This window comes from Aedes aegypti, chromosome 2 (genome assembly GCF_002204515.2).
Source record: "Aedes aegypti strain LVP_AGWG chromosome 2, AaegL5.0 Primary Assembly, whole genome shotgun sequence".
NCBI classification, from domain to species: domain Eukaryota; kingdom Metazoa; phylum Arthropoda; class Insecta; order Diptera; family Culicidae; genus Aedes; species Aedes aegypti.
Genome location: NC_035108.1, coordinates 274,529,054 through 274,542,032, shown reverse-complemented (window position 1 = coordinate 274,542,032; position 12,979 = coordinate 274,529,054). Strand labels below are relative to the sequence as shown.

At 36.0% G+C, this 12,979-nt stretch overlaps 1 protein-coding gene across 2 annotated transcripts in view; it reads right to left on the bottom strand.

Moving 5' to 3' along the window:
• LOC5572647 overlaps positions 1-11,257 on the bottom strand; it is a 42,274-nt gene extending 31,017 nt beyond the window's left edge. Inside the window, exon 1 of one of the 2 annotated variants that reach the window (XM_001654096.2) lies at positions 11,080-11,257. The gene's annotated coding sequence lies outside the window, so the exon portion shown is untranslated. Of the gene's footprint in view, positions 1-10,608; positions 10,773-11,079 lie in introns of those variants that run through there. The other variant, XM_021845117.1, reaches the window with a different exon arrangement.
• Positions 11,258-12,979: the final 1,722 nt, after the last annotated feature.

Here is a 12,979-nt window from a genome sequence, read left to right as displayed (position 1 = left end):
GAATGACCCTTTTCCTCGAATGCCATTTCTTCGACTGACCCGTTTTCTCAAAAAATGGTACAATTCAGCATGGTGCAAATATTGTCTTCAGTGACAGGGTGGTGAACTAGAAAGAACGATAAGCAATCAAAAGGAGATATTCGGTCATTCTAGACTAAACACATATTCATGGTTACCATCTGTCCTGATTTAGTAGGGCATGTCCTGATTTTGAGATTATATTGAGGTGTCCTGATTTAAATTTACATTTCAAGATTTTTTTTTTTCAAATATGAAAAAAAAAATCAATTCGCGATCGGAATGAAAGAGATCTCTGAAACTTCTAATAATCGAAGTTTGACACAAATGGTAGCAATCATGCGAACATAAAATGTTTCCTATCGTCTTTTAAAATATTCAGACATCGCAAGGAGACATTCCTTCATTTGAATGCCATTTTTGGAACTCTAGGAAGTATGTCATCATAGAAAATTTAAGATTGCTGAATTAATAGAAACCACGACCGAAACTACTAAATTTTACCAGAGGATGCACGAGTGGAAAAGGAAGATGTCTCGTTTATGGGTTATTAACAACAGAATACAGCCTTAAAAGTAAATAGAGAAACTTTTTGTCTCAAATTCCAAATATTCCGATCAATCATTTTTTAACAATGACTTTACAAGAAACTCATTTAAATTTCTACACTGGATGAACAATTCCTTTACATTACAAGTACTTACCAATTAAAATTTGAAAAAAAAACATTAAAATCGCTACCGCCCCTTGAAAAAAAAACACCCCGGTGGTACTGTATTTTTAGATAATCGAAAAACGAAAGGAAGCGCGTTCGAACTAAACACCCTAGGATAACACAGTCGGTTTTTCTGCTCAAAATTCTACGAATCGATCCCTCCAGGGTCATCGAGCGGTTAAAAAGCATCCACAACCGATTGTTAGTTGCGTAACACCCGCCCGGACAGAATGCGCAATCTGAACATCCTTAACACACTCCGAAAATAACATTTTCCGTTTAAGAAACGACCAGAAGTTCCACGATGCGGACAAAAACGATCCGGAAGGCTCACAAAAAAAAGTATCATACTGGAACACACTCACCGGATTGATTCTCTAAATTCATGTGCTGCCTGTCACTTCCGGATGGTTCGGTGAACTTGGGGCAGCCAAAAACCAACAGTACTGAGGATACAAATCACTTTGTAGTTGCTACTTGACCAAAACAATCGAAATTGCACAGATTTTTAGAATGGGGCTTGGGATTAGCTAACCAGTAACCATGGTCAATGAGCACTAATCGAGAGCTCAAAATTTAAAAGTCAATAACGGCGCCGGCCACGTCCTCATTTTCATCGGGAAGGGAAGGAATATTAGATAGACAACCATTGTCACTAGAGTCCGAGTATACCTCTGCATCTCCACAGTTGTCATGGAAAGTATATTGGGTTAGTGGGATAAGACAAAGAGCTGGGAGTGACTAATGGTGCTGCGATCCATGATATATTCACGCCTAAACAAATTCGCGATATTATTCGACAATTGCATTGTAGGCCGAACAAGTGTTCATCGCAAGCCACGCGATCATTAGATCAAACACTACTAATGAATCAATGCACTTTTTCATTTCTAAGCTAACGACGCCCGACAAGCTTCATCCTGCCCTCGCCACCCGACCCACAGGTCAAAGGATCAAACTAGAGATGGGTAAAAATACACGGAGCCGTTCAAAAGATCCGGATCACTCAAACGAACGAGTGATTCGTGTCGTGGCTCTCTTTTGGCGAGAATCCGTTCATTTGAGAACGGATCAGACAAAAAGTGACCCGGAAATGTAGTGAACTGATTATTTTACCCTATTTTACTTCGTTCGTTTCTAGCCAAGCCCACTTCCATACAGGGAGATGAAAGATAGAGAGAAAAAGTGCCCACTTGAAAGGCAAAGCACATTTGGCTTTTTCTCTTTGGTTCGGGTGAGAAAAATCGGCCAAGTAGTCATATCGTGAGTTTCTGGGGAAGAATGTACGATGAATGAGATAGCGAAAGATACGAAAGGTATGACGAATGTCGCGCAACAAGGAGTGATCGGCTCTTTTCCCATCCACTTAGTTCAGTTCACTCTTCCTTTGCGAGCCGCTGAGCTACTGAACCTTTCAAAAGATCCGGTTCACTAAAATAAGCCATTTTGCTCATCTATAGATCAAACACTTATGATTTATATTAGCTTACAAAAAAGTTGTGAAAATTGCAAAATGTCCTGATGGTGAATCTCCAGGAGATGGTTACCCTACACACATTGCCAAAAAATCAAAGAACGCTGAAAGTCGATTGATTGATTGACTCTTTATTATATATCTCTCATATCTTTTTTACCACCCTTACTTTAAAAACAGTGTTCTTTAAAATTTTCTGCTTTTTCGGTGGAGATTTAAAGATCACCGGTTTCCGAATATTCGGTTTCCCTGAATATCCCATTTCTCCTAAAAGTTTTTGGCACTTTGTCCTTTTCCGGGAGATTGGATTTACAAACTCTACCACCCTTATGATAAAAATTGTGTTCAATTATATTTTCAGCTTTTTCGGTTTTCGGTCCAGGTATTGTTCACACCTTAGTCTGTTATTATAATGGATTGAGCTACTTTTCTCCGAACGCCAGTTTGCCGAATGCCCCGTTTCGCTGAATATTCCATTTTTCCTAAAAAAAATGGCCTGATAAATGCCATAATATGGCAGTTCAAAATTCAATTTATTTTGTTGATCCAATTTCCCATATGAATCATACCATTCTTATGATAAAAATAGTGTTCTATGAAGTTTTCAGGTTTTCTTCGGTGGACATTTAAAGTTGGCTCAAAAGACTTTTGAAATTTACTATGGATTTTTTGTTTTTGAAAAATTTTCAAAATACGTTAGTGTAATAGAAGTTTGAAGAATGAGTTTTCACTATGGTATAATAAGTCGATACTTACATTACAATACTACCGAGTTTGGGACATTTTTCAAAATTTCTCCATTGTAAATTCCTTATAAAACTACATCGTCTTTTGGCCAACTTTAAATCTTTACCGAAAAAGCTGAAAATATAATTGAACACAATTTTTATCATAAGGGTGGTAGAGTTTGTAAATACAATCTCCCGGAAAAGGACAAAGTGCCAAAAACTTTTAGGAGAAATGGGATATTCAGGGAAACGGAATATTCGGAAACCGGTGATCTTTAAATCTCCACCGAAAAAGCAGAAAATTTTATAGAACACTGTGGTAAAAAAGATATGAGAGATATATAATAAAGAGTCAATCAATCAATCGACTTTCAGCGTTCTTTGATTTTTTGGCAATGTGTGTAGGGTAACCATCTCCTGGAGATTCACCATCAGGACATTTTGCAATTTTCACAACTTTTTTGTAAGCTAATATAAATCATAAGTGTTTGATCTATAGATGAGCAAAATGGCTTATTTTAGTGAACCGGATCTTTTGAAAGGTTCAGTAGCTCAGCGGCTCGCAAAGGAAGAGTGAACTGAACTAAGTGGATGGGAAAGAGCCGATCACTCCTTGTTGCGCGACATTCGTCATACCTTTCGTATCTTTCGCTATCTCATTCATCGTACATTCTTCCCCAGAAACTCACGATATGACTACTTGGCCGATTTTTCTCACCCGAACCAAAGAGAAAAAGCCAAATGTGCTTTGCCTTTCAAGTGGGCACTTTTTCTCTCTATCTTTCATCTCCCTGTATGGAAGTGGGCTTGGCTAGAAACGAACGAAGTAAAATAGGGTAAAATAATCAGTTCACTACATTTCCGGGTCACTTTTTGTCTGATCCGTTCTCAAATGAACGGATTCTCGCCAAAAGAGAGCCACGACACGAATCACTCGTTCGTTTGAGTGATCCGGATCTTTTGAACGGCTCCGTGTATTTTTACCCATCTCTAGTTTGATCCTTTGACCTGTGGGTCGGGTGGCGAGAGCAGGATGAAGCTTGTCGGACGTCGTTAGCTTAGAAGTGAAAAAGTGCAGCGATTCATTAGTAGTGTTTGATCTATTGATCGCGTGGCTTGCGATGAACACTTGTTCGGCCTACAATGCAATTGTCGAATAATATCGCGAATTTGTTTAGGCGTTAATATATCATGAATCGCAGCACCATTAGTCATTCCCAGCTTTTTGGTTTATCCCACTAACCCAATATACTTTCCATGACAACTGTGGAGATGCAGAGGTATACTCGGACTCTAGTGACAATGGTTGTCTATCTAATATTCCTTCCCTTCCCGATGACAATGAGGACGTGGCCGGCGCCGTTATTGACTTTTAAATTTTGAGCTCTCGATTAGTGCTTATTGACCATGGTTACTGGTTAGCCCCATTCTAAAAATCTGTGCAATTCCGATTGTTTTGGTCAATCACGGAGTAGCAACTACGAAGTGATTTGAGCGGTTCCATTTGAATTCGAATGTCGGTTTACTTTTGTATTTTTTGATTTGGATGAAATTTTGCACATGCTTTCTTTATGCCCAAAAATGCCTTTTTGCATCATCGGCTCGCCATTTTGACTCTAGCCTTACTTTTGAGAAGGGCCTAAGAAAAAAAACCCTTAATAATTTTCAAAAAATTATAACTTAGAAACGGTTTGTCCGATCAGTTTGGTGCCTTCCGCAAAGTTTTAGGTTATTGTTGGGACTATCTGGAAAAAAATATACACTGTAAAAAAATGTTATAATTTTTTATATATCGAATATAAAGCTTAAAAATAAATTTTCTCAAAAATCGTATTTTTGATTTTTTTTTAATTTTTTAAATGTTAAAGTAGACAAAAAATGAAGTATTTTGCACAGTGAGTCAAGATGGAGAAATCATGGACAAAAAAGTTATGATTTTTTTTAAAAAAGGTAATAATAAACTTTTCAAAAGGTAATAAAAAACTTTGCAAAATTTTCTCATAGACCTTTTTTGTTGAAAATTTTGCGTACTTTCATAAAATCGGGTCGAAAAGCATTCAAAAAGTTTATTTAGACCATATTGATAACAATAACCTAAAACTTTGCGGAAGACTCCAAACTGATCGGACAAACCGTTTCTAAGTTATATTATAATGACCGAAAATTGAAAATTATATCATAATTTTGTATTAAAATCGCTGTATCTTTAAATTGGTAAAAGTTAGCCTGATTTTTCCGTATACCTTTTTTATTGTAAATTTTGCGTACTTTCGTAAAATCGAGTTTAAAAATATTTAAAAAGTTTATTATGACCATTTTCTAAAATTCACCTATTTTCAAAAAATCATAACTTTTTTGTCCATGATTTCTCCATCTTGACCCACTGTGCAAAAGACTTCATTTTTTGTCTACTTTAACATATAAAAAAATAAAAAAAAATAAAAAATACGATTTTTGAGAAAATTTATTTTTAAGCTTTATTTTCGATATACAAAAATTACAAAAAAATTTTTACAGTGTATATTTTTTCCAGATAGTCCCAACAATAACCTAAAACTTTGCGGAAGGCACCAAACTGATCGGACAAACCGTTTCTAAGTTATAATATTTTGAAAATTATTAAGGATTTTTTTCTTATGCCCTTCTCAAAAGTAAGGCTAGAGTCAAAATGGCGAGCCGATGATGCAAAAAGGCATATTTGGGCATAAAGAAAGCATGTGCAAAATTTCATCTAAATCAAAAAATATAAAAATGAAATTTGGGAAAAAAGTCGTCATTTTCTGTGGAACCGCGCATTTGTGTCCTCAGTACTGTTGGTTTTTGGCTGCCCCAAGTTCACCGAACCATCCGGAAGTGACAGGCAGCACATGAATTTAAAGAATCCATCCGGTGAGTTTGTTCCAGTATGATACTTTTTTTTGTGAGCCTTCCGGATCGTTTTTGTCCGCATCGTGGAACTTCTGGTCGTTTCTTGAACGGAAAATGTTATTTTCGGAGTTTGTTAAGGATGTTCAGATTGCGCATTCTGTCCGGGCGGGTGTTACGCAACTAACAATCGGTTGTGGATGCTTTTAAACCGCTCGATAACCTTGAAGGGATCGATTCTGCTTTTCGTAGAATTTTGAGCAGAAAAACCGACTGTGTTATCCTAGGGTGTTTAGTTCGAACGCGCTTCCTTTCGTTTTTCGATTATCTAAAAATACAGTACCACCGGGGTTTTTTTTAAGGGGCGGTGCAATTCCAAACATAACTCATATTCCGGACAGTAGCGATTTTAATGTTTTTTTTTTTCAAATTTTAATTGGTAAGTACTTGTAATGTAAAGGAATTGTTCATCCAGTGTAGAAATTTAAATGAGTTTCTTGAAAAGTCATTGTTAAAAAATGATTGATCGGAATATTTGGAATTCGAGACAAAAAGTTTCTCTATTTACTTTTAAGGCTATATTCTGTTGTTAATAACCCATAAACGAGACATCTTCCTTTTCCACTCGTGCGTCCTCTGGTAAAATTTAGTAGTTTCGGCCGTGGTTTCTATTAATTCAGCAATCTTAAATTTTCTATGATGACATACTTCCTAGAGTTCCAAAAAATGGCATTCAAATGAAGGAATGTCTCCTTGCGATGCCTGAATATTTTGAAAGACGATAGGAAACATTTTAATGTTCGCATGATTGCTACCATTTGTGTCAAACTTCGATTATTAGAAGTTTCAGAGATCTCTTTCATTCCGATCGCGAATTGATTTTTTTTTTTCATATTTGGAAAAAAAATCTTGAAATGTAAATTTAAATCAGGACACCTCAATAAAATCTCAAAATCAGGACATGCCCTACTAAATCAGGACAGATGTTAACCATGAATATGTGTTTAGTCTAGAATGACCGAATATCTCCTTTTGATTGCTTATCGTTCTTTCTAGTTCACCACCCTGTCACTGAAGACAATATTTGCACCTTGCTGAATTGTACCATTTTTCGAGGAAACGGGTCAGTCGGAGAAATGGCATTCGAGGAAAAGGGTCTTTCGGAAAACTGGGAATCGGGGAAATGACATTCTGGGAATCAACATTCGGGGAAATGTAGCACAATCATCATAATGGTATCGAACATATTGTTTGAAATGATATATTATGGCATTTATCAGGCCATTTTTTTTTTAGGAAAAATGGAATATTCAGCGAAACGGGGCATTCGGCAAACTGGCGTTCGGACAAAAGTAGCTCAATCCATTATAATAACAGACTAAGGTGTGAACAATACCTGGACCTAACCAATACTCAATAATAGTTCAAATAATTTACGAATGAATTTGTTTTGAGTTGACAGTAGCAGTTTTGTTGGCAAAATTCTTGGCAGAAAACTGGAGTGAATCCCAACGGATGTTTTTTTTTTAGATTGCTTACAAGAGCTTAGGAAAATTCCTGACGAAGCTAAATATATAAACTCCCGTGCATATGTTTGGGTTCACCCCCTTAAAAACATACAAAAATGATCAGTCTATATCTCTGTGATAACAAGACCAATTGAAACTCTTTAAGCCGCATTCGAAAGGCAAAGAGTTATTCTTACTTCGTATGTATTTTTCCAAAAATTTTCTTTGAACTTTGTATACTAAATTTATACTTAAAGTTGTGACATTTTTCAAAAAACACACTGAAAAATCATATCTGATTTCCTCAGCATTGGATCGACCAAAATTTTAAATCAAAGTGTCATTAGAATCGTAATCTTATATTCTTTGAAGGGACCCCACGAAATTTTGGCGAAAAAATCTGGAAAGTATTCAAAATCAATGAAACAGTCAGTCAAGTCATCGTGCAAAAGTTTGGGTTCGCTCCTCAGTATGGTGTATCGTGCAAAAGTTTGGGTACACCTGAACTTACTTAAATCTGTGAAATCTCAAACCAATCATGTACGCACCATTATTTGCGCTCAAAAAAGCTTTAAACTATTAAAATCGGTTGAAAAATGGCAGAGATATTGACAAAAATGATGTGCCTGTGGCTCAGGTGAACCCAAACTTTTGCACGATTTGCATCATACTGAGGGGTGAACCCAAACTTTTGCACGATGACTTGACTTACTGTTTCATTGATTTTGAATTCTTTCCAGTTCCAGATTTTTCCGCCAAAATTTCGTGTGGTCTTTTCAAAGAATATACGATTACGATTCTAATGACACTTTGATTTAAAATTTTGGTCGATCCAATGCTGAGGAAATTAGATATGATTTTTCAGTGTGTTTTTTGAAAAATGTTACAACTTTAAGTAAAAATTTAGTATACAAAATTCAAAAAATGTTTTTGGAAAAATACATACGAAGTTAAAATAACTCTTTACCTTTCGAATGCGGCTTAAAGAGTTTCAATTGGACGTGTAATCACAGAGATATGGACAGAACACTTTTGTATGTTGTTTAGGGGGTGAACCCAAACTTTTGCACGGGAGTGTAGGTGAGATTATTGGCATAAGCCTAGTTTTTGGTGGGCTCCAGGAATGTTTCAAGAAAAAAATCATGGGCAAATATTGTATAAAAATGAAAACTAAAGGAAATATTTGGAAATAAAATGAACATTAAATTAATCTTTGTAGCACAGTATCTAAATCTATTGACAAAGGGCACCTCGTCCTTTTGTCAATGGGCCCCTCTTTTACCTTGTACCCTGGCTACGCCCAAGGTAAGGTGGTTTCCTATTATAATTAAATGCAAGCGTTTTGATGTCTCAAATAGTATTGTTCATGACTACTAGAGTATTCAAGTTACATGCAATTCCCATAATTGATATCAAAAGATCATCTTGTTATTCTTATAATTTATTCATGAAACTTGCAAATTGGTGACAACATTCTCTTGTCCAATTTTACCTAAATACTGAATAATTCAGCATGAATCAAATTTTGACCCCATGGTATCACTACTTTTGTAAAAAAGATTTAGATCCTTTACAACAAAACATTTTTAACCACTCTAAAACTACTTTAAACAGGCAAATATAATAAAATCAAATGCCTGCAACCTTCCAGGTCACTCGAAGACTTCACCATTCGAAAGTGTCACATCGTCGAACAAATATAAAATTCGGAAAATTTTCGTAGATCTCGTAGACGTTCGCTACAAGAATCCAATACAATTTTTTGATGTCGATAGCGCAAAATATATAGGGTGGGTGGCCTGTTATCAAACTTTTACAGTGATTCATGAATTATAAAGCCCCTACACACTGGTCCAAACCGAAAATACACCAGAAAAAACTGCGTTGCGCACATCATAAGTGCGAAAAATGCGAAATTGCGAAAAAAAAAAAAATGGGGGATTACGTTGGATCGATCCGAGCGATGACGAATAAGTGCGACGAAGACACCAAACCGATTCACGTTTATAAATTGTCGAACAAAGCTGTGGGAAAGAAACGGTTAAACTTGGGGTAGTCCCAATAAACAATTTTATTCCCTTGCTATGGTGCTCAGAATAATTTTAGCAGAAGTAATGCTGGAAAATACATGCTGTTAATTATTCCCATTTAAAATAAAAAGCAAAGTTGAAAAACATTTTAAAATCTCGATACATGTCTGAAGAAGCTGCAGTACTGACCCGATATTGTCAATCCATTTTTCGGAGAACTTTTTTCTCTCACTGTTTCCTAATCGAATGGTGTTTAACCTCGATATTATGAATATGCATAACATAGGGAGGAAATAATTCTGATAATTTGTTTACATATAGAAGGGAACTAGAAATAGTTTGAAAAGAGCTGACAAAATCGAGTCATCCGTGTATTAATCATTTCTTCAATGAGAATATAAATAAATATATGCGATGACTTTTACCGCGAAAACCTTGAAAACGTATTTTTTTTTTATTTGACAAATCCATTTTGAAATAAAAATATTCGAGTATTATGTAACTTACTTTTTTTTACATGTTTGTCTATATTCAAATCCTTCCCAGAAAAATTCCTGTGAATATCAAGTTGTCAAGTGTTTGCCTTTTTCGAACGTGATGTACATGACAGCGAATAATTTAGAAATAATTTACCTAAAGTAGTAGGTCGTTACTAGATCTATCATACACATCACGATTTTGAAAAAAAAAAAGTCAAATGCTTGAGAGTTTGACATTTACTGCAAAATAGTTGCAAATTTTCTGGAAAGCATTTGAATAGGGGTCATGTACAAATTACGTCACGCTCCAAGGGGGGGGAGGGGGTCGAGCCAAGCGTGACAAGCCTTACAAAATTTTCGGAGGGCTCATACAAAAAGTGTGACAAAGGGGGGGGGGAGGGGGTCGAAAAAGTTGAAATTTAGCGTGACATAATTTGTGTACCATCCCATATAGACAAAGACACAAAATCAGATTTTGTTTCTCTCAGTATGAACTGTAATAGGAAATGTCTCTCGCTAACAGCCTGATTGAACAAACAGTTCAACAATATGAAGGAACGGTCTTGACCTTTTACACAGCGCGTATTACGCGAAAACTGATAATGGCTTCTTTTTGATACTAGCCGGTACTCGAGAGCCGTAGATCACAAGTAAATAAAGATGAGTTCATGGTTTGTCTTCGCTTTTCACTTATCAAATTTCAGATGCACGGTAGCACTTGATAGACACCATCCATTATAAATAATACAATGGAATTCCGATTTATGTAAAATATTCTTTTATTTTGATACCTTTTTTGAAGAGTTCAAGCAGAACTTTTTATTTGTTATCACTGAACTACAATCCCAAGAGTCACTTATCACACTTTTCCAAAAAAAACAAGCCGAACACGTGCGGTCCCGTCTCTGGACCAATGTAGACTACTCGACCACCGTCGGATATCGCTGCGGTTCGAAAAACTAAATACACATCACTTTCTTGTGCACTCTGCTAAACACCAAATCAGAACGCATGGAGTTCCACATGTAATGCGACCCATCATTTCTGCTTCTTTATTCATTCCTCAACAACATATGCATGCACTGACTGCACCATTTGGTGCAATCCGACAATGTTACAGGATTTCAAACGAACAAATGTGAAAAATAACATTAAAAGAAAAAAGAACATCTCAAGTTACACGCTCTCGAAAGACACTTGACTTGAGCAATCTTTATCACTTAGCCTTTTCTTTCGGGAAAACTCTAAACAACCAAACAAACCTTCTTCGCTTGAAATGGGTCCTATTTCTGCTGGGGGCAATTTTCGGCTAGCACAGAGCACAGTATAAGCGCGACACTAGAATGAAACACGCTGATGTAGACCGGACAGCACCTTTGCCTCTGCGCTGAGGGAAAAAGATGTTAACCGATCAAGCACTGGGGATGAACTGAGAAAAGGATCGTGCAGCTCTGTTCTAGGTTCTCTTCAATGAGCGCACTTAGAACAAGCCGGGAGGAATCATCATCAAGAAACGTGAAGCGGCTGCCGGTTGGAGGCAGTTTGCTGATACATATTATACTAAATGGGTGGTGTATGACGATGATCAGAACAAAACTATAGTAACCTCTTTTGAGATGGGAATGAATTGAATAGGGAAGAAACAAATGTGGCAAATGAGACATGATGCTGCCTTGATCAATTAGTAATTCATTATAATGTTTATAGCAACCGTCAAACATTCCAAAATCGTCGTATTGCTAGCCTACGGGAAGAGGGTGAATTTCGAAAATTGGCAAAAGAATTACTTGATTGGATACATAAACTGATAAATAGAATGACTATCAATAATTGCTACTCCATGATTGATCGGAACTAGTAAGAATTACACTTGGATTTAAATAAATAAGGGCTGGGACTTTCAACTTACTCTCGAATTGTACATTTTAGCAGCTCTCATACTATTGATCAATAATGGCGCCGGTCAAGTCCTTAATACCTCTGCATCTCCATAATCACCATGGGAAGGTTTAGATTGAATATTGCAGAAACAAAATCTTAGTTTCATTCAGCCTCTTGGAGTGATTGACATTCATTAAAACTAGTTGCTTTTTGGACTCTAATCATGGATGTTAATATGCAAAAAATATAAATATTGTTATCTGAGATTATATATCCACGGTGCTCCCCTGACCGTTATTATCAGAAAAAAATCTCCATCAAATCTGTGCTCACCAGTCGATTTCTATAGCTAGGCTGCATGTCGGCGCAAAATTTTAAAAAAATCGTAGGGCCCGTTTTGAAGTTACGCCCTTTTGAATGTGTAAGTCCACTAATTCAAAAGAAATCTGAGATATTTAAACGAGTTTTCATTGGCCGTGATTATCAGAATAGTTATAATATTAAAATTTGAATCAAAGTTGGTTTATATGGTTATTTGTTACTTCTGGGAGGAGTTTTAAATGAGAAGATAGACGAACCATATAAACCAACTTTGATTCAAATTTTAATATTGTATCTATTCTGATAATCACGGCCAATGAAAACTCGTTTAAATATCTCAGATTTCCTTTGAATTAGTGGACTTACACATTCAAAAGGGCGTATCTTCAAAACGGGCCCAACGATTTTTTTTTTAAATTTTGCCCAGACATGCAGCTTAGCTATAGAAATCGACTGGTGAGCACAGATTTGATGGAGATTTTTTTTCTGATAATAACGGTCAGGGGAGCACCGTGATATCCATATAATAAAAATATAATGATAATGCAAACAATCACCTTGTTTTGGCTTTGATAAAATGCACGAATTCTAACGAATTGATGGTGGTATGGTCATTTGGCATAAAGCATAACGAGTCTGAAACCAAGGATTTCTTAAGATGACATTCGTTTTTACGTTTCTATTGAATCCCTCTGACGACATCAGGCTTACTTTGGAGTTAATTGACGCAAAATGACACTTTATTCAAAATCATAACCTCTCGAATAAACTAAAGCATATTAGGAAAGTTATTGCCAATATTATTTTATAATTTATCTAGAAACTACCCTACTTTCATATATTTATTAAAACTTTCCTAATATGCTTTAGTTTATTCAAGAGGATATGATTTTTAATAAAGTGTCATTTTGCGTCAATTAGGGGGATTAGGGGCATAATGAACACCCGGGACGAAATGGA